Source organism: Chinchilla lanigera, unplaced genomic scaffold (genome assembly GCF_000276665.1).
Source record: "Chinchilla lanigera isolate Chin_1 unplaced genomic scaffold, ChiLan1.0 scaffold00023, whole genome shotgun sequence".
Taxonomy (NCBI): Eukaryota; Metazoa; Chordata; class Mammalia; order Rodentia; family Chinchillidae; genus Chinchilla; species Chinchilla lanigera.
The window spans coordinates 18,368,565-18,392,702 of NW_004955424.1; positions in this window are offsets into that span (position 1 = coordinate 18,368,565).

Sequence of the window (24,138 nt, forward strand, 5' to 3'; positions counted from 1 at the left end):
ATATAAAAGTACCACAATTTTCTTATCCAATCCTCAGTGGATGGACATTTGGGTTGCTTCCACATTTCAGCAATTACAAATTGTGCTGCTATGAACATGTGTGCACATATATCACTGTGATATGATGTTTTTAGATCTTCTGGGAAAATACCAAGCAGGGGGATAGCTGGGTTGAATGGGACCTCTAGGCCTAGTTTTCAGAGGAATCTCCAAACTGATTTCCACAGTGGTTTCACCAGTCTGCATTCCCACCAGCAGTGGAGAAGGGTTCCTATTTCTCCACAGCCTCGCCAGCATTAAACACATGTTTTATAGAGTAATCCCACAGCTAGACACGATATTATTTCAGTGATAGGATATTCAGCTTTCCACACCTGTTCAGCTCTTCTACCTTCTATACACGTTCCTCCCTGAGAAGACACAGGTGAGTGCCTCGGTAGGTTTTCCACACCTCTGCTTGCTTTGCTATACATCAACAGCAACAAAAACCCAGCAGACAATGAAGGCAGAGAGCCGAGAGAGCCAACAGTGTGCGAGAAGAAAAGCAGAGAGCATTATGTACCATAGAGGGGACAGGCTTCCATCCCTTCCCAACACTGGATGTCCAGGATGAAGGGAGAAGAACCAAAACACTTCCTTGTGTGAAGAAAGAAGCATTGCTTATTGCTTGTTGTGATTCTTATTTAACTGTGGTTATATTTTGAAAACTTTCCTAAGGATATTTTTCTAGCTGTTTCTTTATGAAGTTGTGTGGGAGAAAATTTGTATTTTAAGATGATTTGGATCATCTTACAAGACAGGGATTTAGGAGCATTTCTTTGTTGCAGTGATACAAACCCATGTATGTCATTTCTTCATCAAAATCCCACTGGAACAATGCTGCTAAGGCAGAGGAGGAAGGAGTGAGTCTTCCTGAGGTGGCTGGCATGTGGGAAAGGATGTAACTGTCAAAATTCTCAGGTACCAGGTCTTTATAAAGATCTCTCTTTTTATTTTAAAGAGAAAAAAATAAAACAAAATCTCAAATTAAGCTAATAGGCGGGAACAATGGTTAATACATTGAGTATTGTTATCTTTGTTATATTCAGACTATAAGATATCAGCATTCAATTGTCCAAACAATATTAGCACAAACCATTCTTTTCAACTACTATATATAATAGTTAAGATAGATACACTACTAATTTGTGCTTTTCCATTGTTTCTTTAAGATCTTATTCTGAATGCAGACATACTAGGTGTCAGCTGGTTTGGACTGCAAGAGGCTCTGATGGCATCTGCTGAGGAACGGATTCTGAAGAGTTACAGAAATGAAATAAGTTACAAGGTCAGTTGATCTATAAAGAATAGTTAGTATAAGAGTTGTCATTAGGAGGACCTCTCTCCTAAGTAGCATTTACATTCCCTGTTTGAACATTATCACAATCTGAATGGATTCCAGAGGCAAAATGCTGAAGCAGGTATCCACTCCTACAGATCTTGCAAACAGGCAATTTACATTTTTCCTAGTGTGGTCCAAAGTGGAAGTCAGGTCTGCCAGGATGATGTTTCCCCTGTCACCACAACCCCTGGAAAAGTATGAACAATCATTTGCTGAGTTTTGCTAAGGAGTGTTGGCTATTAAATGTCTAACTGCAAGGCAACTGGACGTACTTCTGGAAAGGCCAAGTTAAAGCTAAGCTTCTATGACTTTGTGTTTCAAAGAGACTTTGTCTCTGGCTCCCTTTCAACTTTCAGGAGACAGAGAAAATACCTTGCATGCTTTTTCCATTCCTTTTCTTGTCTTAGCTGCCAACTTGGTTTCTGGTTTTAGATGACTACAGTCAAATATGAAGTGCCGAACATGCCTCCAACAACTGATAACTGGAAACCCCCTCTGACCTCGGCAAGGAATGCTCTTCAATGGCCCTTCACAGCTGGAACATTTCCTCTGCCAATTTGGCGGGGTTTGTCACAGATTTCAGGTCTCAGGTTGATCTTGTGCTCCTCCTTTACAGTGCAGTTGTGACCTTACATTATCACACTGGCGGGACATCACAAAGATGCAGAAGTTACACTTGTTAGGTGGCTCAGGTATGGTTGTGTATTCCTGTTGTCAGAGCTGAGACTCTGGCCACTCCTGGGACCAGTTGGTATTTTTCATTATCTGTGGTGGTTTTATATCATTAATATCCCAGTGTAACATTCCTTTTCCTCCATTTGTCCAGAGCCTTCAGTTTCATGATAAGATCAAGCCACACAATTTTTGTCTGTTTGACTCCCCTCAGATCAGCCAGAATTTTGCTCTTACTGTACTTGGACCAGTATATTCAAGCAGCTTAGACCAGTTCTATTTATATTTTTCTGTCCATTTCTACTACTATTGCCTTGGTCTGCTTTCCAAAGTGATCAGTGGGCAGGCACTATGTCACTTCCCACTGTATGGAATCCATACCAAAGAGCACAGGTTGCTTTGGACTGTATCTTGCCTGACAGAGCTTGAAATGTTTTAAGCAATTCACTTAATTCTCTCTGATTTTTTTCCCATCTGTAAAACAATGGTGGTAATAACAGAACCTATTTCTTAGGGTTGTATTAAGTATAATATTGATATCAATGTATATAAAGCTTTAGAAACATTTTGCTTAGAACATAAGTTATGTAAATACTAGTTATTATAATTCATGTTAAAAGGCAAGAAACGTCTGCATATGAATTAGGTCTTCTGACCACAGGTGATCAAATAAGTGCTGAGCAGTTGACCTAGGTGGGACATCTGTCAAGCAGCCAATGTTCTATAACTACATGACCTAGATTCACAGAGAAAAATGGAGCCATCAGGGTAGGCTTATGAAATCAGCAGCCAAAGTCTTGGGCTGTTAACCAAGAGGCTGAGAATAAAGGTAATTATAAAAACTCAGGGGAAGGGCAGGTAACATGGTCAAAAATGAGAAATGAAGTTGTGAAGCTTGGAGAAGCCAATTGGTTAAGAGTGGAGAATAGGGCATACACATAAATTCATGCATATACATGTGCACGTGCACACACACATAAACACACACACATACACACACACGCACATACACATATTCACACATATACAAATCCCCAGCTCCTGCTGGAAACTTTCTACATCTAGCTCATATCCATACATACACAACTCTCATTAAACTCCTCTAGTCCTTTTTCTTAGAGATAACTGGAGCAATGCTCAGGTCCTTGGAGTCAAAAGAAACTGCTAAACATTAACAGGCAGTTCAGCAGACAGATGCTATGTGTTGGAGCGGGCAGGGTAGAGGATGACACTGGGAATCAGGCAGAGGCCAGTTGTGAGAGGCTTGTTTAATCCTCCTGAATGTCACTGGAGGTGACCGCAGGATTTAAACAAGTGAGACATATCTGATCTGATGTCATCAGTTCTGTAAGGTCGCACAAGCAGCCATGCTAAGGGTAAATTTGAAGGGCAAAAAGGATAAGAAAAGGTCAGGAAAGAGGCCTCCAATGTAACGTATGGCTAAAGTTAATCAGAACCTGAACCAAGTAATAGTGACTGAAATGAACAGAAAAAACATAGATAAGGAGGATATTAAGGGTCTAGAGATTTGCTGTGGGGTACAAGGAAGGAGCTGGAGTCTTTATAAGCTCCTGATGTGGATGTTTGGATAGGTAGACTAGGAAACCACTTGTGGACTAGGAAGAGAGGGCTTGCTTTTGCTTTTGCCTTTGCTGAATGTGGGGCCTCAGTGGGAAATCCACATGAAGATGTCCCAGTGTGTTTGAATTTGTGATTATGGAGTACAGCAAGGAATCTGAGAAGATAGATTCAAAAATCCATACTATAAACGTGGTAGTTGAGAGCAGGGCTTTGGCTGATTTCATTCAGGGTGAAATGGTGAGAGAAGAGTGCCAGGTGTATAGTCGGGGAACACAGACACACAAGGAGCAAGCAGATGCGTCTCCCCATGAGTCAAGGACAGAATGGACAGAGAAATGGAAAAGACTCAGGAGACTGCATGTGAGTAAGGCCTTAGGCAACAAGAGGGGAAGAAATTTCAAGGTACACAGAATGTTCTGGCAATATCAGGTGCACAATAAAGTTAATAAGAGTAAAGGACATAAAAGCATCCATGAACTATGCCAATGTGAAGAATATTAGAGATCAAGGCTAAAACAGTAAGAACAAAATAAAGATGATAACAGGTTAAAGTAGGAAGGGGAGGGAATATAAAAAAAGATAATATGATCCAGCTGCAAAAGAAACAAAGGGGAAGAGAATAGGAGATCAAATAAAGACCATTTACTTGTCTGCTACATGCAGAATAAACTTGGTGTATTGATGAATTGAGTTAGAAAAGAGAAGTTAGTGATACAGAGGGGGAAAGAGGCCCAGGGTACCGAGATGCTTCATGAGGAGGCAAGAGAATGCAAGATCCTGGCACAGGGGCTGGGGATTTAGCTCAGCGGCAAAAGCGCCTGCCTGGCAAGCGCAAGGTCGTGAGTTCGGTTCCCGGTACCAGAGAAAAACCAAAAAAAAAAAAGATCCTGGCACAGATGGAGAGATGAGCTTTGGACAGCATGAGGGACAGTGCTTCCATGGAAACAGCAGGAAAAGAGGTAAACATGGAAGTGAGGAAAGAGGAGCTCATAGTTAACGATTCAGCAAGTTGAATGGTTTGTATCTGAGAAGCTGATTTTCTCAGTGTTTTAGTAAGAGGGACCAGTTGCTGAAAACTGGAAGAATGGCTTGGCGACAGTTGGTTTGGGAAGAGATGGGGAATAATAGAAAAAAAGAACTGCAAGGACTAAGAGAACAATTGAGCAAGAACTTAAAGAGTTGTGGGGCCATTGATGCTCAGCTGAATTGGAAAGATATGGGTGTATGGTGGCGCCAATGCATGAGGTGGCTGTGGTACTCCAGCAGTGGCCCAGTTCCCAGCTGTAGGAGCAGAGAAACCAAGAAACTGGAGGCTACCGACAAGATTCGATGGGAAAGCATGAGGACATGGCAATCTAGGGTGACGGTAAGAGGGAGATGAGCTGATTTATGTTTTAAAGAGACAGAAATGAGTGAAAAAGGTCTCAGCTTGGGAGGAAGTAGAGAAGGGGTCAGGCTGGAAGCTCTGAAGGAGAGGTGAAATCAAAAAGTGGGGGTAACAAGAAGACTGGTGACAACTGGAAGAACAAGTGTTTGTAGTCACTGTGTGAAATACTCTTGTATTTAAGATTTGAGAAATAAAAGTTAATTTCTGCCAAAACCAAGACCAAAAGCAGGTCCCCCAGTTGAGTCATAGATTCTCTTTTCCTGGAATGCCCCGGCTTTTCTGAAGAGACTTGATGCCATAGCTGGAGTGCCAAACTTGTTGAAGCTTGGCTCAAACATTTCCAGGGTAATCGATCCTTTTTTGTCGCTGGGATTCCAACTGAGGCTGGAAAATACAGAGAAAGTCTAATCACTCTGTTCTTCAGAGTCCACTGCAAGGCACTGATAATTTGCTGTGATATTAGCAGTTTTACATCTTACACTGGCATCGTTTTGTCACATTTGTTTACTATCGTCTTCTTGTAGCTTAGTGTTGATGTGATACAAAAGTAAAATTACGTGTGCACTTTTCATATTATTACACTGAAATCTTTTACATATATGACACTAATGCTATTTGAATTCCATACAATACACGGTTCCTGATATCAAGACACTTTAATGTTACGTGGGAATAAGAATGCATATCACGGCATTTCTAGAATTGTGCAGCAGAGAAACGACTAAAGGGATTAACATTTGTGAGCCCTGGGGAAAACAGTCTGAATGGTGGATTCTGTGTGTGACATTCCAAATCCAACCTTGCGTTACGGCCATTATGACTGTGTTCATGAGCCTGTTGCATTAGAACTAGCAGAACTTTTCTCTAAAGAGCTAGTTAACAAATATTTTTGGCTTTGAGGACCTCTTGGTCTCTGTGACAGCCACTCAAGTCTGGGCCACAGTAGCACAGAAGCAACATAAATAAAATGTAAATGAATTCATGTGACTGTGTTCTGATTAAACTTTATTGATGGACACTGAAATTGAATGTAATTTTAACAGAGTGAAGCAATATTCTTTTGTTTTTCTTTCCAGTCATTTACAATGTCAAAGCCACTCTCAGTGGTCAGGCAGAAGAGTCAGGTTAGCTCCTTGCTCTTTCTTTCCTGACTCCTAAGTTAGAAGATTAGGCATGTATAAGAGCAATAATTTAGAATTCCCTGGTAAGCACTAATCCATTCAAGATTTCCAGCAGAACTTATACAGGCTAATCTGTATATTCCCAAACCGACTTTGAGGGGGAGGAGGCTTAGTATTTCTTCTCCATTGCCCTGCCTCCCACCCACGGAGAGCTGGCTTCTGTCAACCCCTACAGTGACATGTGCTCTGATCCCTGGGTAGGAAATCAGAGGAGTGCCATGACCTGGTTTGTCCAAACCAAAAGGATCTAATTTTTTAACTTAAAACAAATCTTTAAATGCCCTTCCCCGCATAGTCAGTAGTAAAATATTTCCTAGGCAGAAGGCCAAACTTATGCTAATACACGCAATAAATTCCTCTGTTCAAACATTGCATAGCAATCAATGATTAGTTGGTAGAAGACGTGTTCTCTTGTACCACCTTTCCCAAAGCAGCAATTTTTTGGCTTGGAGCTTTTGACTGGGGCTGACTTCCTCAAATTTCCAAGTACACGTGTCTCCTCATTTCTTTTCTTAGAATGAAATGCAGTTACCATTAGAGCTCAATACCTATCCCAAGAGCAAAGAGCTAGTGAGAGATGGTGGGATAGTTATCAAAGCTGTTCTCTGCCTTTTCTCCTAGCATTCTTTGGGAGAGGTCTCTCAGGCACTATTGAACAGTCCCACTGGTGGTCACCTGGACTGTAAAACAAGAAAAACCTAGAAGGTGGGTTACTTGCTGCCTCGAGGCAAGTGACTGTTTCAACTTTTTGCGTGTAGGTAATCCAGAATTGATCAATTTCAAACTCTATGCTTACTAACACCAATGTAGCCAGGATGTTCAAAGAGTACTGAATCATTTTTAACTAAAAGAATAAAATGCAGAAGTGGGACAAGAAGTAAGACTTACCCATGAGTCAAGTTTGTTTTTCCATCTGTGCCCTCTTTAGGAACAGGATGTTCCACCCTAAGACTTTCACTGGGTAAATTTTCAAACAGCCCAAGAAGTGAGATATTGATTGCTACTCTCTTGTTACTAAAAAAAAAATAATAATACTTAACAGAAGAATCATTCAAGCTGAAGTCTCAATTTTTACACCAAAGATGACTAACACTTGACCATAACTGTCTTCACAAAAATCTGGGCAGTTACTGCTCACCAAGTATGACTTAATATCTGAGCCTGGTTGTGTCATTAAGTTATTCTCAACTTGACAGGCCACATAAATACTGGGAGTCAGTCAGACCTGACCCATAAGATGAAACTTCTTTACCTTCCCTAGAGTATGTTTTTCTTTGGTTCTCTCCTTCCTTATAATCACAACATCAGCTTCAAAATCGTAGATCGTTTACTTGTTCAGAGATATATGCAGCATGGGGAATCCAATTCTGAAATATACCTTGTGACACAGAACTTGTAGATTCAAAAGACTCTCACAGAAAAATCCTTTGCACATTTTCTTTTGAGGAAAGAGATGGCCTCATAGTTTAGCACTAAAATGATCTAGAGCCATTTCTGGACTTAGTCCTAAAGGAATAATGATAAATATACTTAAAGGTCTATATACACAATATTTATCACATCACTATTTGTGACAGCAAAATGTAGACATCAATCTAACTATACAATAGTAAGAGGAATAATTTTTTATTTTTTTGTACTGGGAACCGAACTCTGGACCTTGTGCTTGCCAAGCAGGTGCTTGTGCCACTGAGCTATATCCCTGGCCCCATAAGGGGAATAATTAAACAGTATAATTCTATGTAAGGTAACACTATATGGCCATTAAAATGAGGTAAAGCAATATAAAGTAATAAAAAGAAACATAGATTAGATTGATAGATGATAGATAGATAGATAGATAGATAGATAGATAGATATAGATAGATGATAGGTAGATAGAAAGATATAGATAGATAGATGGATAGATAGATAGAAAGAAAGATATAGATAGATATAGATAGATATATAGATAGATAGATAGATAGATAGATGGATGGATACAGAGATAAACAGATGTAATTCTATCAAAAGAAAAGTATTGAAAAAAATCACAGACAGAAAACTATAGAGTTATTCATGGGTCCCTGGAGAGAGGAACTTTCAGTTTTTGATTTTTATATTTTTTAAAAACCAGTACTATGGGATATCCATTTGTAGAGATTTTGTCATTAGGATGTGTGCATTCCAGTGGGTATAAATTATACCCACAAAACTGTAAAATAATCATAGAATGAGAGTGGAAATTAATTGAAGTACAGATGGAACAAGAACAGAAGAATGAGAAATATTGAAGGAAGGAGGGGTAAATGGGGGTTCATTAGAATATATGGTTTGTTGTCTGCATGTTTGAAATTCCTACAAGGACATTATTATTTATTTAAGTTATTTTAATTGTACATGTTTATGGGATACAGTGTAATCATTTGATACATTACTATAAACTGATATATCAGGGCAATTAATGTTTCTATAGCCTTGTAGTTACTTTGTGCTTGTAGTCCTTGAGCTTCTCTCTTATAGCTATAGTAAAATATATAATGTTGTTGTAACCTGTATTCAGCCCACTGTGCTGCAGAGTCCTAGAACTTATTACTAAAACTAAAGTTTCCAATAAATAAACAAATAAAAAACACAAAATGGCCCCAGCAAAAGCATTGGTCTATTTTTGTCAAAATAGCCACAAGATTACCACAAGTTGTCTCTTTCAAAACCTTTAAGAAAGAAAAATTGAAACACAGGCAAACTAAAATACCAGCAACAGTTCAGTACACTGTTGATATAAAATTTTAAAGTTGTTATTTGCTATTAATTTAGTGTCATGTGAGGCAACAGGATTTATGTCAAATTGAAGGCCATATATGAATACTTTGAGGGTGAGTGTGAGGTATGTTTGTGTGTGGTATTGGGGACTGAACCAGGGCCTTGAGCTACATCCCTAAACATTATGGTTTGTATCTAAATGTCCCCAGAAAGGCTCACAGGCTTATAGATAGATAGGGCTTTTCTGAGCTGGCTCTACCTCTGGTTTGTGATACTGGGATTAAGGGTGTGTGGTACTAATTAATCCATTGACTGTTTAGTATAGTTCTAGGTGTAGATAATGGGAAGGCCCACCCTAGATGTGGGAGCCACCATCCAAAAAGCTTGTAGCCTGGATGGGATAAAAGGGGAAGTGAAGGCAACTTGCTTCTGCTGTTTGTTGCTTGCTTTCTCTTACCTGTTCTACCAAGGACTGTCTCTCCTCTGCCGTGCCCCTCTGCCATGCCACCGTGCCTTGAAGCCAGCCTCTACAAACTGTGAGCTGAAATAAACCTCTCCTACTTTAACTTTGGGTATCAGGTATTTTGTCCCAGCAACAAGAAAGCAACTAAAACACCAACCTTTTTTAAATTTTGAGACAGAGTCTTGCTAAATTGCCAAGACTCAAATTTGCAATCCAGACTCAGCCACCCAGAGTTCTGGGGTTACAGGGATGTGCCACCACCTGTGGTTCTGAATCTACTTCAGAGAGCGTTGTACCACTTATTGTATCCACGCTCTATCAGAGAACTCAGCTGCCGTCCTTGCTTTCTTGTGTTTTGATTTAGATCCTAGTGAGAAGGACAGGAATGATCCTCCCAGATCTCCGAACAATAAAAAGGACCTAAGTGAGACACATGTACACCTTAGAAAGAAACCTGGACTTGGACTCTTCTGAGAATTTCATTAATGGGGAAAAGAAGGAGAATGTATCTAAGTCATCAAGGAGAACTAAACAGGTAAGAAGCATGATTATAGATGTGGATTCAGGATCTTGTTCTTTGTTTCCTTAGGCTTTGACCCAGGAATAAGGACTTACTGTCAATGGTAAGAAATATTTGTTGCCCTCTCATATCTCTGCACAGTCAATAGGAAGAAAGGGTAGATCCCTACCAAAAAGAGGAGGTAAGGATTACACCTTCTGGTTGCTCCAGGGGAGAAGGAATGCTTCTAGCATCCTGAAGAACCTCGGGATATTGAACCCATCCTGTCCATTCTGGAGAGAGAATATATTTCTGATAGTCATTTTCAATATGTATGACAGTGGGCTTGTCTCTTTCGTTCACTGCCACAGCCTTTTCTGGAATGGTGGGCACTGGGGCTGTCCCTGTAGAACCATATGAGTGTAGTCTGATCCTCTCTAAGGATGGCCAGTCCTTCAGAGGGGAGATTTCCAAATTACTAAGAATTCACGCATCTTTTTGGGAACATACAGGTAAGAGAATAGCCTGCTCATGTGACCATATGGCTGCTCACAGTACAATCCCAGGCATTTATGTCCTGACTGATTATTAATAGTGCACCTTCCTCTTAGCTACTAAATCAGATAATAAATTAAATGGTCAACTTCACTAAAAGTTATTACACTCCAAGCCTAACTTTTATGCTTAAATTCTAACTGCTAGACCATAATTGAATCACAAGCGCACAGTTTATATTGAAAGCCTATGATCTCGAACTGCTTCAGGGCACAGTCTGGTTTGGAAAGCGGTATTTGCAATATGAGGATGACCATCTGACCTGGAGAACAAAATAGAGTGGAGCAGAAGAAAAAATATAGTTAATTCTTTTGAGGCCAAGCGAAAGGACAGCGTCACTAAGAGAAGGTTTTGAGCGAAGGAGGAAAGGTGTTACACACAGGGGGAGGGGACAGTAGAGTGGAGGCACGGGGGTGAGAAATAACACTGAACTTTAGAGGAGGTGAAAGGTGACAAAGACGCCTGAAGTGTGGGGAGCAAGTGGGCAAGTGGGTCTGGACCACTCCGAGCCCTTCTTGTCTGGCTAGGGAGTTTCAGCCTTATCTCGAACTATACCGTGCTGGACTTTTGAAAACACAGAAAACTTTTAAACCTAGATTTATTCTAAAACAAATGCAAAAAGGTTATACAAAAAAAATATTAATATAATTTGAGCATTCATGTATCAGGGAAGTATTATCACATTTCTAAGGACACAGTGTCTCGGATTTACCTTCAAATAGTCCAGGACCAAAAAAGGAAGGGTGAGGATCTTCTGAAAAATAAGGTAGCATGCACATAGGGAAAAGTTGGTGGCTGGTGAACTTAGAAGAGAGGCTTCAGGGGATTGAATTCTTGTATTTTTTACCCTTGATTGAGAAGTATTCATAAGAAGTTAACAAAAATAAAATATGTACTCCCTGGATCTCACCCGAACCTACAAAGTCAGAATCTCTATGTAATACAATGAGCTTTCAGAAACGTTCCCTCTGTTCACATTGGAAATGTTGAATTGGGGAGGGTGGGAGACAGGCTGGAAGTCAGGGCATGATGTGGAATGCAAAGACAATTTTCCAGAGACAGATGAAAAAGAGTTGGACCTAGACCATAGGGTTGGACCTAGACAGTAGAGGTGAAGGAGGAGGATGAACACGAGGTGACTGGGAGGCTATAGGCAAAGCCTTATTTCTGATTAGACGGAGTTGAAGTTAAGAATGACTTATCAGGGACTCAATGTGTCGCCAGTACTGAGATGGGAAACACAGAAGATGCCGACACGAATAATGAAGATTAGAGAACTCACGGTTTCAGTTTTCCAAGTGATAAAAATACTAGAGTCCTCTCTGTTGCAGTATCTTCTCAATATTTCAATACTTTTGCCACATTTCTTATTATTTAGACTCACCTCACGAAGCCAAGTCTATGCAGAGAATAGATTCTCTGTTCCATCTCCCAGGAATAGGTCTTCATTCAGGGTTTTCAGCAGGTCTGTCTTTGAGTTAATTTGATCGGATTCACTGTTTACAGAGGCACTTACCCTTGACCTTCAGGCGTCTCCAGTGTTTTTTGCGTTTTCCTCTCTGCCTTGTCCCTCTACCCTACCAAGTCTTGTCATTAAAGAACAAACAATAGGCCAAGGTTCCCAGTAACCGAACCATAGTGGAATTATTCCTCTCTTCCCTGGAATTGTCCCCTGAGTGTGGAGGTGTGTGTGAACGCACCAAGAGGCTCGGAGACCCCAGGGTTAGCCACATCTGTTTTCTCCGCTTTGTCTTTTTTTTTTTTTTCAGTCACAAGTATCTGAGCCTGAGACATGCCATCTTTTAGGAAATCCAGTTAAATCCCAAGCTTTCAAACAACGAGGTTTAGATTTGCCCAAGGGACATGAGGAAGTAGCTTGGGATTTCTTCTATGTGGAGGCCCTTTCTGAGGTCCTGGGTTTTTCCTGTAATCTCCATGAGCTCTTTGCAGAAAACTGTATTTCTTCCAAGGCTTTCATTTCATCCCTGTCTGAATCTGTCTTCATCTTCCTAATGGCTAATTAAAAAATTACAACCAAGAGCATTACATAGTAAACCCCTTCCCTGCTGTTCTCTGTTTAATTTCTGAGGCCCCGAGCAAAATGTCTTAAGAAGAACTGGAAAGCACCGCCTTTCTGCTTACAGACAGCATGGCAAACAGCGTTCTGGTGGGGAGGCCTTTCTTCTAAGGGGTAGCCCTTCAGAATGGGCTGGGTTTGGACATTATTTATTTCTTATTCTAAAAGGACAAAGTTTAGGGAGGATCAATGCTCCCTACCATTCTGACTTTTCACTTTTGCAAGCTAATTTTGTTGCGTGCATGTGTGTGGGTGTGCATGCTCACATGTATGTCCATTTCTTCTTCCCTCAGTGTCTGGTGATTCCTTTGTACACTGAAGCAACTTATGAGTTTTAACTCCCAATTATTTCTTTTTCATTTCAGTTAAGAGTCTGAGCTTGATGAAAACTCATCCCTAGTCCTGATACACACACTTAAGCTGTGCTCGATTCTATTTGCAAAGAGAGATCTTGGAAGGCAGTATCTAAATAATAATCAACATAGTGCTCTGGTTGGATGTTTTTATATATTATCTTAACACTTTATGACATATTTTAATAGGACAAGGGTTTAAATGCTGGAATCAGACATAGTCAGCTTGGTCTGTTTTAGATTGTTCTTCATCAATTGTTTCTTTTTCTTGTGATTATACAGTTTTGCTTTATCATCCCTTTGATAACAATTTCTGCATGAAAATTGACTTTATATTTCATTTTTCCCGTCTGTTATCTTAGCAGCATTCCTACCCAAACACCCTTTGTGCAGCACTGGCAATATAACTGATCAGGCAAAGCTGTGCTGTAAGAAATCAAAACCATAATAATGTCTTTGGGTTTTGCATTTTAAATACTGCGTTCATTGTTGCGCTGAGGTTTCTGATCCCTTTCCAGACATTACAGAGATTACCTTTGGTAATGCCTATTTCATTGTACTTTGATATAAAATAATGTGTGTCATAAATCATCCAAGTGACTGTCATTAAACAGGAAAGCACCTACTTATGATATGTAACAATTTGCTTTTCTAATTTGAAGAAGATTGAGGCATTGTAATTATGGAAGGTCTTTGTAAATGAAGCTGAAATTCAATATAAAATTGTATTCGTTATGAAATTATAGGTTAGAAATAACCAAATCTTTATTCATTAATTTTACATTATTTTTTGCATGTGCTAAATAAAAATATCCATAGAAGAGATTCCTGAAGTCCTGTACTTTTATTACCATTAATCTGAAAAAGTTATCTTTACTTACCTAAGAAAGGTGCAAGAGAATCGGTTGTGAGTGAGGGTTAATTGGCAATTGTGAATTTAAAAAATTAATATAAGGTGCAAAAATCATTGCCTTAAAATGTTGAGAAAAGACAAAGATAAGGCATAAAAGCACAAGAGGTAGCAAAGGGGCTCCTTAAAATTATTGGTGTGCTTCATATTTTAAAGATTGCTTCCATTTGGAAAGAGAAGAGGGGCTTGGAGCCTTCTCGGCAAAGAACAATTGAAAATTATTGGAGTCCTCCTATTTGAAGGTGATCAGAGCTCTGAACATGGGCCTTGTAGCATGATTTAAAATTATGGGAGCTCTTCAAATTGTTTAAAACATTGATTTTTTATGAAATGGATTCCCACATTTTATTTCTTCGATGATGAGGTAATTACAGCAGCCAGGAAAGTGAGATGCTCCATTCTGAAACCAGTATTTTCTCCCTGGTCCCTTCCCCTCTCTTTCCGTCTGCACACCACCCCCCTCCCTTAATAAGTTTTTTAGTTTCCCTTCTGCTGCGATAGACACATCATTCTTTGTTCTTCCTCATAACTCACTCTGTGACCAAGAAACCAGGAAGTTATTAGGGGTGAGGGGAAGGTCAGGTTGAAAATTCAGATTGATCTAACCTATTCTCGCAGAAGAGCATTTTACCTACCTCGGATCCAAAGCAGAGCACCAAGGCAAGGCAATTCCAATAGGACTTTGAATAATGCTTCATGGAAGAGGAGATTTCAGTAGCTTTTACAGTGAGTGTTAAAAAGATTCCAGGAACTAAGAAGTTATCACTGGTATTTACTTATGGTTACATTTGCCCGCATACACTATACTAACCACACTTTTTTCCTTCTCTGCTCCTAAGTTTTCCATTCTCTCTTTCTCTATTGCTTTATCTACCATTGATTTAAACCTATGAAATGGAAATTCCAAATGTAGTGTGGAGACTGATCAAATTGAAAAGGGGGTCTTGTAGTTGAGAACCCCAGATGTCATTTCTCTCTATATGTCAGACATTGCTTTTATGTAAACACACACACACACACACACACACACACACACACACACACGGAAACTAACAAGGAATGTGATGAGAGATAATAAATTCAAGGACTCCAGTTTAGATAACAAATTCCATTTTTCCAATTCCTGAAAAGAAAAGTCTCCTTCCCTTTGCTCTGTCTTCTTCCTTGTTAGCTAAACTCTTCAGGAAAAGGCAGAAGCAGTGCTCCATGTGCTTTGTAAAAAGCTTTATCACTGTGAGCTGAACATGATATGAGGGTCTTTGTCAGCCTGAACTCACACCTGCCACACACAAGGTTTGTTGGCCTTTTATGCACATCATAGCTTCAGTCTAAATCTAAAGGAACAGGAAAAGCAAGAGAGCAAAGCTGTCCAGATGTTGCTCAGTCTGTGTGGCTGTAAATTTTAAAAGTACCAGCTTTCCATCCAGACTTTACTGCAATGGGAACTATATGAAAATTCCAAGACCTGGTTTATTGAAGTGTCTGGCCATTTCTATATGAATTTTGGAACAGATGTACTGAGGTAGGCAATAAAACTGTGATAATAAGGAACATTTCCATGTCAACTCACCCCGCCATTAATCTAAAATGAGAACCAACACTCAGTGGTGGAAGATGATTTTAGTTATTATTTTTTTAACTCAATAACAGTCATGCAAATTCATCCTTGATCTTAGATTTGGTCAAAATTGAGAGGCATTTTGATATTGACATAATTACTATATGCCCCACTTTATTTTAAACATATTGACAACAGAATTTCATGGTTTTCTTCTTTTAATCAATAAAAGCAATATAGAAACATGATACAGGCCTTTGAATTTATTGTTATAAAAGTTTTATCATTTTATCATTATATGATGCCCAAGAAGCTCCAATTAGGTGCCAAGCATCTCTTCAGAGTTTGAAGTTGGAGGGGTTCCCAAGGCCAATGCTGGCAGCTGAAGTTCACACTCCAAAACCTGGGGGTTTGCTTTGGGTATGCTCCTAGTAGGATCACAAATTTACAGCTCACATCTCTAGATGGAAAAAAGATGCCATCCTGGTGGACTGTTGCTGCTTTCTTGGTCTTAGTCACAGCCCAGCTCTTTGACTTCTCCACTTGAGGATATTCCAAGATGCACTTTGAGGAATAACCCCCGGGGATTGATGCGAAACCATTTGTATTCCTTTCAGGGTTCTGTAAAGAGTACAACGAGAGCTTTGTAACTAATGGCACTCCCTTGAATTCCTCACCATTTTCCACAGCAAGATGGAGTAAATATCAATAGAGAGATTACAGCTGTTAAGATAGAAAGAAAATTTAATTAAACAAAAATGGAATGTGACTTATTTGGGCATACACAGATTCTTAATTCTTTCTCTGCCCTTTGTCTAATGCTCTGTGGTAATTAGAAGTGGATGTATAAGAAAGGATGCACATATTTGATGCTGCCAGAAGTACTACAAGTGACATGGGAAGAGAAAGAAGAATCTGTGAGGAAAAGAAGGAAGTGGAGGTGTGGAAGATGAAGGCCGCAACCTCTGCAGAGACCCTAAAGAAGTGGACTCTGGGAAGCACACGGAGGGCGCGCATATCGCAGAGCACATGTAAGGTACAGTGACTGAGCCGTCCCCCTCTTCAGGCCTCTTTTTTCATCACATTTGGGAAATATTAAAGCTAGGAAGGGCTCATTCACTGTTCTCTGGAATTTCAAAAATTATTTTTCCTCACATCACTCCTTTTTCCAAAGTAGGTCTTTTTGCTTTATATCTTTTCTTTCTTCTTTCATCTTATTTTTTAAAAATATAACATGGTTGCCACTGAGCACTTCATATATTTTCCTATTACTTATTTTGAAAGAACCTATAACCCTAAGAAAGCAGCAAAATGACAAACAGCAGGAGGAAGCAGTAGAGGCAAGGAGAAAAAAAATGTTAGTGACCTTTATTTACAAAGAAAATCAGCACTTTGCTTCAAGCGAGCTTCTTAGAGGCAGAAAGAGAGGCCCAGGGCGCTTACTTTCTACTGTCCTTTTGTTTGTTTGTTGTTTTATTTTTCTTTTGAGATGCTTGGTATATTAAAATGCAATCACGCTCAAAATACACATTTAAAAAATGGTGGTATATGCCAAATATTCACGTTTAACAAACTAATAGTTGTAAAGCACACAGAAATACAATGGCCATATGTTTACATTCATTGGAAGAGAAGATCAAAAGTCCAAGTTGGAGGCTTTCGTGAATGTGAGCCCTAGGACAAATGGCTCATTCCCAGCCTCATCACTGCCCAGCTCCAAAGCCAGACATATGTCTGCCCATGAGTATGCAATGTTTCTTAAGCTTCAAGTTCTGGGGAAAATAAAGGAAGGGAAAGTTCTGGGGAAGATAACATTCAGTACTGTGGGCTGGGTACCTCACTTAAAGCACAATTAGCAAAACAGCTCAAAAAAATACTGATTCTGCTCTTCCCTTTGTTATTTTTCCCATTTCACTTAGATCAGGACTTGGAAGATGAACTTAGGAGAGTATTTGCCAATCATAAATAAAGTTAAGTGAAATACTTCTTGTTTCCAAATACTGGTCTATGTGATGGGAAGATGTGGTCTGGCAGGAAGCGGTGGGCACTTGCATGTGGGATCCTGTGCTCCTTGTTCACAAGGAAGAAAAAAGGGCTACAGCAGTCTTGAATTCCCTGGTGGTCACAGGTTTTATTCAGTCATTCCTTTCTCTTGTTTTCCTGAAGAGATATTGCTGTCTAAAGCTCAAAAGCTAAACTGATGCTTTTCTTTTGACTACTTTATTTTTTATTTTTTATTTTATTTTTTTTTTGTTTTGTTTTGTTTTTCTCCGGTACCGGGAACCGAACTCACGACCTTGCGCTTGCCAGGCAGGCGCTTTTGCCGCTGAGCTAAATCCCCAGCCCCCTATTTTATTTTTTAAAATTGAATTTTATTATGAGAAATTTCAAACATACAGAAAAATAGGGTATAAGGAATGTCCATGCGCTTGTAGCTAATACTCATCTGATGTCAGTGTTTCACGTTAAAGTGCACATGCGCGGAAACGGCTGCAGGATGATGGTCGTGGATGTTCTTGTTTCATGATGATCTTTGATTTGTTCTTGTGTATTCATACCACTACACCTCATATGCCCGCACCCACAGAAAATGTCATGATTGCGTTTTAATCAGGAAAACTGTAGTTACTGCTGTGGAAATGGACATTCAAAGTGAACAAGGTTAGAATGACTCCTAAATTTTTGCTTTCTTCATTCTTGAGACTTGTAAGAAGTTTAAACAGAGAAGTAAAAATCACTGGTTAAGTGCAAAGTAACTTGTTATGCCTAACCACTTGTTCTGAGAGAAGCCTCTGTGTGTGTGTGTGTGTGTGTGTGTGTGTGTGTGTGTACAAAAAGGAAGAAAAAAACTGTCAGAGAAGCAGAAATACCTGTGAAATGACAAGTGAGATTCCTGACTAGATTATCCAGCGCACATCTGGAGGTGAGGTTTTCTTACTATGCAATGACAACGTCAAGTGCAGGTACAACAAAGAATATTTAACAAGGTTACCGAGGTATCTCATCGTATGAAGGAAAGTCATCCAGCTGTGTATCTAGGTTTTCTTTTGATATTATCACCATGTGAAAATATGGTTTCTAGTTAAAAAACCAATGCCAATGATGAAGCAGAACTCACTTGGCCTGGGGAACATTTATTTATGTGCTTAATTGCCAGGATTTGCTAAATACAATAACAGACAGCTTTCGTGGCAGCTGGGAATTGTGTTATCCACTTTCTGTGGATGAAGGAGCTGCCACTGGCGACATTGCTGAATCTCTGCCTGTTTCAGCTTTTTCACCTGTGCGAGCCTAAAGATAATGTTTACACTGTAAATGGCTGACTGCCAGAAATGCTAAAAGGAAAAGGTGATAGGTGACTGTGAACTTAGACGTTTTCCAACCTTAAAAATACTTTATAAAGTGCACTGGGATCCTCGGGACCAAAGAAACACTCCCCAGGTCCTTTTGTGGTTCACCCCACAGAAGGCTCCGGAGGCTGCACTAACCTCAAGAGGCACCCAAACTGTCCAGTTATTCAGAGTCCCATGCTTGCTAATGCTCTCCTTGCACCATTTTGAAATTCTTTATTTTTCAGCAAAGAGTTGGTTCTATATTTTCATTTTGCCCTTGATTTCACAAATCTAGTATCCATTCTTACCCAAAGGTTCTTTAGAGACAAGCTACCATTTCCGTGTTGGTATGACTATTTTACTAAGAGAGGTTCTGGGTGGGCTATTCACATCTAGAGTTTCCCTTACAGCCTGGACTATGAGATGAATACCAGTTTGTCTTAGTCAACAGGTGCTGCTTTAACAAACCACCTTAGGTTGAGTAATTTATAAACAACAGAGATCTACTGGTCATGGTTCTGGAGGCTGGGAAGTCTGAAGCAAAACACCAGCAGATTCAGTGTCTAGTGAGGGCTCATAACATTACATGAAATAAAGCAGACACATGAGCTTAAATGTTACATGGTTTCTCATATATGAATAAAGAGCAAAATAAAAGATAATAAGAAATAGAGGGAAAGATCTTTTGTAAAAGGGAAAGAAAAAAGAGATGGAGGGAGAGGAGGAAAGGGAGTGAAAAAAGAATTAAGGTGTGTTATGCACATGTACCAACTCCCCATGAAGAATATAATCATTATGTACTGCAAATAAGTATTAATAAAAAATACAAATTGGAAAAATAAAATACATAGTGCCTGTTAGCTGCGTCCTCTCGTGGTGGGAGAGGAAAGTGCTAACAAGCTCCCTCAGGCCTCTTTTATAAAGGGACTAATCCCAGTCACCCCCAGAAGTCCTTCATCTTAAAATGGCCACGTTGAGGTTTAGGTGTGATCATATACATTTCACAGGGGAAACAAGCATTCAGCCCATGGCACTAGACTTAAGAGATCTCTGAGACCCAAATCACACATCACAAAAGTGAAAATTCCAAAATATTCTGCGAGTAGAACTTGAGGTCAGATAGACCTCTGAGGAGTTCCTTAAGGAATATCTACCCTGAAAAGTAAAAAGCAGATCTCCTGCAGATTTTTACTTGATTTTACCCCAGTGACGTTTACAGGGCTTCCCCTTCCATTCTACTGCACCACTTCTCAGCACCAAACATTCTAGTTCAACAAGTTTTATAGTCTGAAGTCATCCTGTTTTCCAGTATTGGTTGTGTTATGTTAGAGTTTGAACATACATTGATCTTAACAGAAGTAAGTTTATTTTACGATTTCTTCTAAAGTCAACAGATGGAACAGTACCTATCTTTAAGAAAAATTTTAACACACCCTCTACATCTCAATATGCTGATGAATATGGATTTTACCCTCAGATAATTAGTTGGTTAGGAGCCTGATTTAGTGTTACATGGCAGGAAATGTACGCTGTAGGCAATGAGAATTATGAGCGGTTAGACTGGGATGAAGCAGAGGACCTCTAAGGAATCCACACTTTTATGAAACCTACAAGAATCTTAGCAAATCTATTAAGCATTTGAGCCTGATAGCTCTTGACCACAGTTTCTTAGTCTGTAAAATGTCTGAATTTGTCAATTAACTAGAGAGTTTGGGTTTATTTATTTTATAAGCAGCAGTACCTCAAGTACTGTACCATAAAACTTCTTTTTAAATATTTCCTACCTGCAAATAGGGACAGAGTATGGTTTCCCTCAGTCAACAACTTGTATAGAGCCTGATATAATTAGAACAGGTAAAAAGTAGTTCTACCTTCTTGTGGTCTGGCTCCAATTTAGTACCAACTGAAACAGGTACTGCGTATAAATCGGACAGGTGGAAATCAAAGCATCCATCAAAGCATCCATTTTGAGAGTGAGGCTTAGGTCCATGGAGAGTTGGGCTTCCTAACATTTTACTTCTGTATTAGGGTCATGCTCCCGGGGTCACATGTTCCACCTTCCTGGGGGCATCCTCAGGGCAGGAAGAAGTGGGGAGCAGCACCTTGACATGAAGATAACTCCTCAGGAAAGAACCAGCATGTGGTGGGACGTTCCTGCTGCATTACTTCTCCCCAACTCACTAGCCTGAGAAAATAGTAGACAGAAGGTAGTAAAATAACTGTAGCCATAGAAATTACTCCATATGATGATTAGGAGATAAACATTTCTTTAGCAACAAATATAAGAAAATAGATATTTCTTTTGATTTTAACATATGATAATATAAAAAAGAAATGTCATGTATTCCTATTCTAATGACCAAGAATCAATTTCTTAATGTGAAAGTTAAATCCTCTAAAGAATTTTAAATCTCAAAAATTTTCCAGTTATTTAGGAAGGGAAAAGGCTCACATTGGGGAAGTTTAAATTACCTTAATAGCACATAAAACATTGGACATGTTAATGATATTTTTTACCCATGGGAACAGCTATTAGAACATCTACACAACTACACTATAATAGACTTTTAAAATGTTATACATTTGTGGAAGTCGAAATAGTTTTTTTTTATAATATTCTCCAGTTCGTTATTATAATGGCAATGAACGCACCAAGGATTCCCTGTATCTCCCCATTTACCTGAAGTCAGCTTACTGTGCCAGGTTGACAACTGTGGGCTTGAGTACAGGGATAGAGATGTGGCTATCTTAAAGAACTTTTATAACTTTTGTTACTGGACTTCCTGTCTATCTCCACCCCACCCCTTCCTTAATAAAATCCTTTATTTTGTTGAGACACTAGGAGATTGGGGGGCAGAAGAGATAGAGCTGCCTGGTTGAAATGCTGGCCCTTTAAGGCTGGTGTGTTCAGGATCCCACTCAGGATAATGAGAAATCCAGCAGGGCCCAGAAGTAGAATTCAGCTCTGGTTTGAGTTAAGCTGGCTCTAGGAGATTCCCTTCTTTTACACAGAACACTTTCACAGATGAGAAGCAGAACTGGGCTTTTTATTTCAGGGTTCAAGCTTGATGATATAATAGGACTGAGAAAAAGATAATTCAGTTAGGGAGTCATTTTTAGGGCATCTTGGATGCAAAAAGCATATTGAATAGGGGCAGGGTGGTCTCCCTCGTTTATTCCCAATGTGTGCCCTTATAATGCCAAGGAAAAAGGGGCTCATGACCATGGGCTGAGGTTCTTAGCAAGGACTCATCGTATTTGAGGGAGCTCTTTGCCCATCTTGAGAGGGCGGGAGCCTCTCAGGTGATTTATTGTAATGACAGTGATTATTGTTGGATTATTACAGTCACCATTGGCAGGGTTATAGTTAAAAATTTGGCAGTGTTTGTATAGTAAATGACTATTTTTACAGCTAGGCTATAAAAGTTTATTTAGGTCTGAAATTTGATATACAAGCTCTTCATCCAGGAGTGCTTTCCTTTCAAATAGAATTTTTAAAAATGGTTAATAAAATTGGTCTGTCTAATTTTCCTGAGTTATATGAGTATTTTGGAAAGCTAGAAATGTATCATTTGTACGAGCTTTCTAACACTTCTTTCTCAGTTGGCCTTGAGTTAAAACAAGATGCTATAAAATTTAAATTATTTAAGTTGAGCCTGGACAAATTGAGAAGAAATATTATGTTCAGCACTAGACTCAAGAACAGGAGAGAAGCAGGCAATCTTTACATTTAACTTTAAAAATTCTGTCTGTGGCCCAGGAGAGGAGGCCCTTTTGGAACAATTAGCACTGTGCATTTTCATTATGCATTTTGTACCTCTAAGTACATAATCATCTGCTCATGTCTACCTGATAAATAATGAGATTTTTATTTCACATTTGCATTGTTAATTGCAGTATATTACAGAAATAAGATTCCAAGCATCTGTTATTAATAGAACGTAATTTTTTAAATAACAAGGGCACTTTAAATAGACAAAGAGAAAGCACCCTTTATTGGAAGCCACTCCAATCTGTTGATGGTTTTTTGTTTGGCCCTTAAGGTAGATATGGCAGGAATGGAAGTAAAAATACCGCACGTGTTGAAGCTATCAAGATACACTATACTATGACTCACAGGTGCCGGGTCCTCACTTTGAGAAAGTAGTGACAATTTCTGTAAATAAAAAGCAATAGAGGGGCTGGGGATTTAGCTCAGTGGCAAAGCACCTGCCTGGCAAGCTCAAGGTCGTGAGTTCAATTCCTGGTACCAGAAGAAAAAACAAAACAAACAAAAAAAGAAAAAAAGCAATAGAATCTATTGATGTTCAGAGGGTAAAATCCCACGAGTGACTTCCTAGTGTAGAACAGTTTCTCACCACAATGTGAGAGCTCAGTTTTGAAGAACCAATTCTAGGGGTTCTCGGGAACATTGCTGTCACTAATGAGGAACCACTCAGCTCAGGGCTCACCCTCTGTTCCCACTTCCCCACCTGGGGCCCGATAAAGAGCTGGTGCTGTTAGAACTAAAACTCTAGGAGCCTGGGAATTCTCTATTTGCTCAGTGTCACGGCCCTCTAAACTCACTGAATAAATGGGGTGTAGGAACACTGACCTTTCTACCCTAGAAGGCTATACTAAGAATCAAAGTCCAATGAGTGCCTCTCCCCCTGAAAAAACAGTTGCGTGATCAAAATACAAGTAATCAAGTAATGACTGCCCTCTGGGAGAGGCTTACGTGGAGGTGTCTTTGAAGTCTGTTCTTTTTGGCAATACGTTTTTTACAGCTTTGTTAGCCACTGCAATCAGGGCACAGAACAGTTGTAGCACGAAGGGTGTGGAGCATCATTAAGAAGCTCCCACAAGTTCCTCCTTATTACTCATACCCTCCATCCAGTCCCAACCTGATCTTGTCTCCATCACAAACTTTTGTCACTTTGAAAATGTTATATAAATAGGATCACACAATACATAATCCTTAGAGAGTGATTTTCCATTCAGCATAAAGCTCTTGACATGTACCTAGGATTTTGCTTGTACTAATTATTGATTTCACATTATTACTGGCTAACATTCCATTATACAGATGCTTCTTTTTATTGATTAACTCATCAAAGGATCTTTAGGTTGTTTCTGACTTTTGGTTATTATGCATAAGGTTGCTGTGAGCATTGTTTAAAGATGCATTTTCATTCCTTAGGAGAAACACACAAAAATGTGGTTGCTATTTTTACATGGAAAGTGTATGTTTAACTGCATCAGAAACGGACAAACATTTTCAGAGTGACTATGTCATCTGACACTCCTACCAGCAAAGGATGAAAGATCCAGTTGTTCTGGATCCACATCAGCATTTCATATTATCAGTTTTTCCTTTAGCCACTTGAATAGCTGTACAGAGTTATACAGTATGTCATGGTAGCTTTAATCTGCATTTCTCTGTTGAACAATGATTTGAACATCTTTTT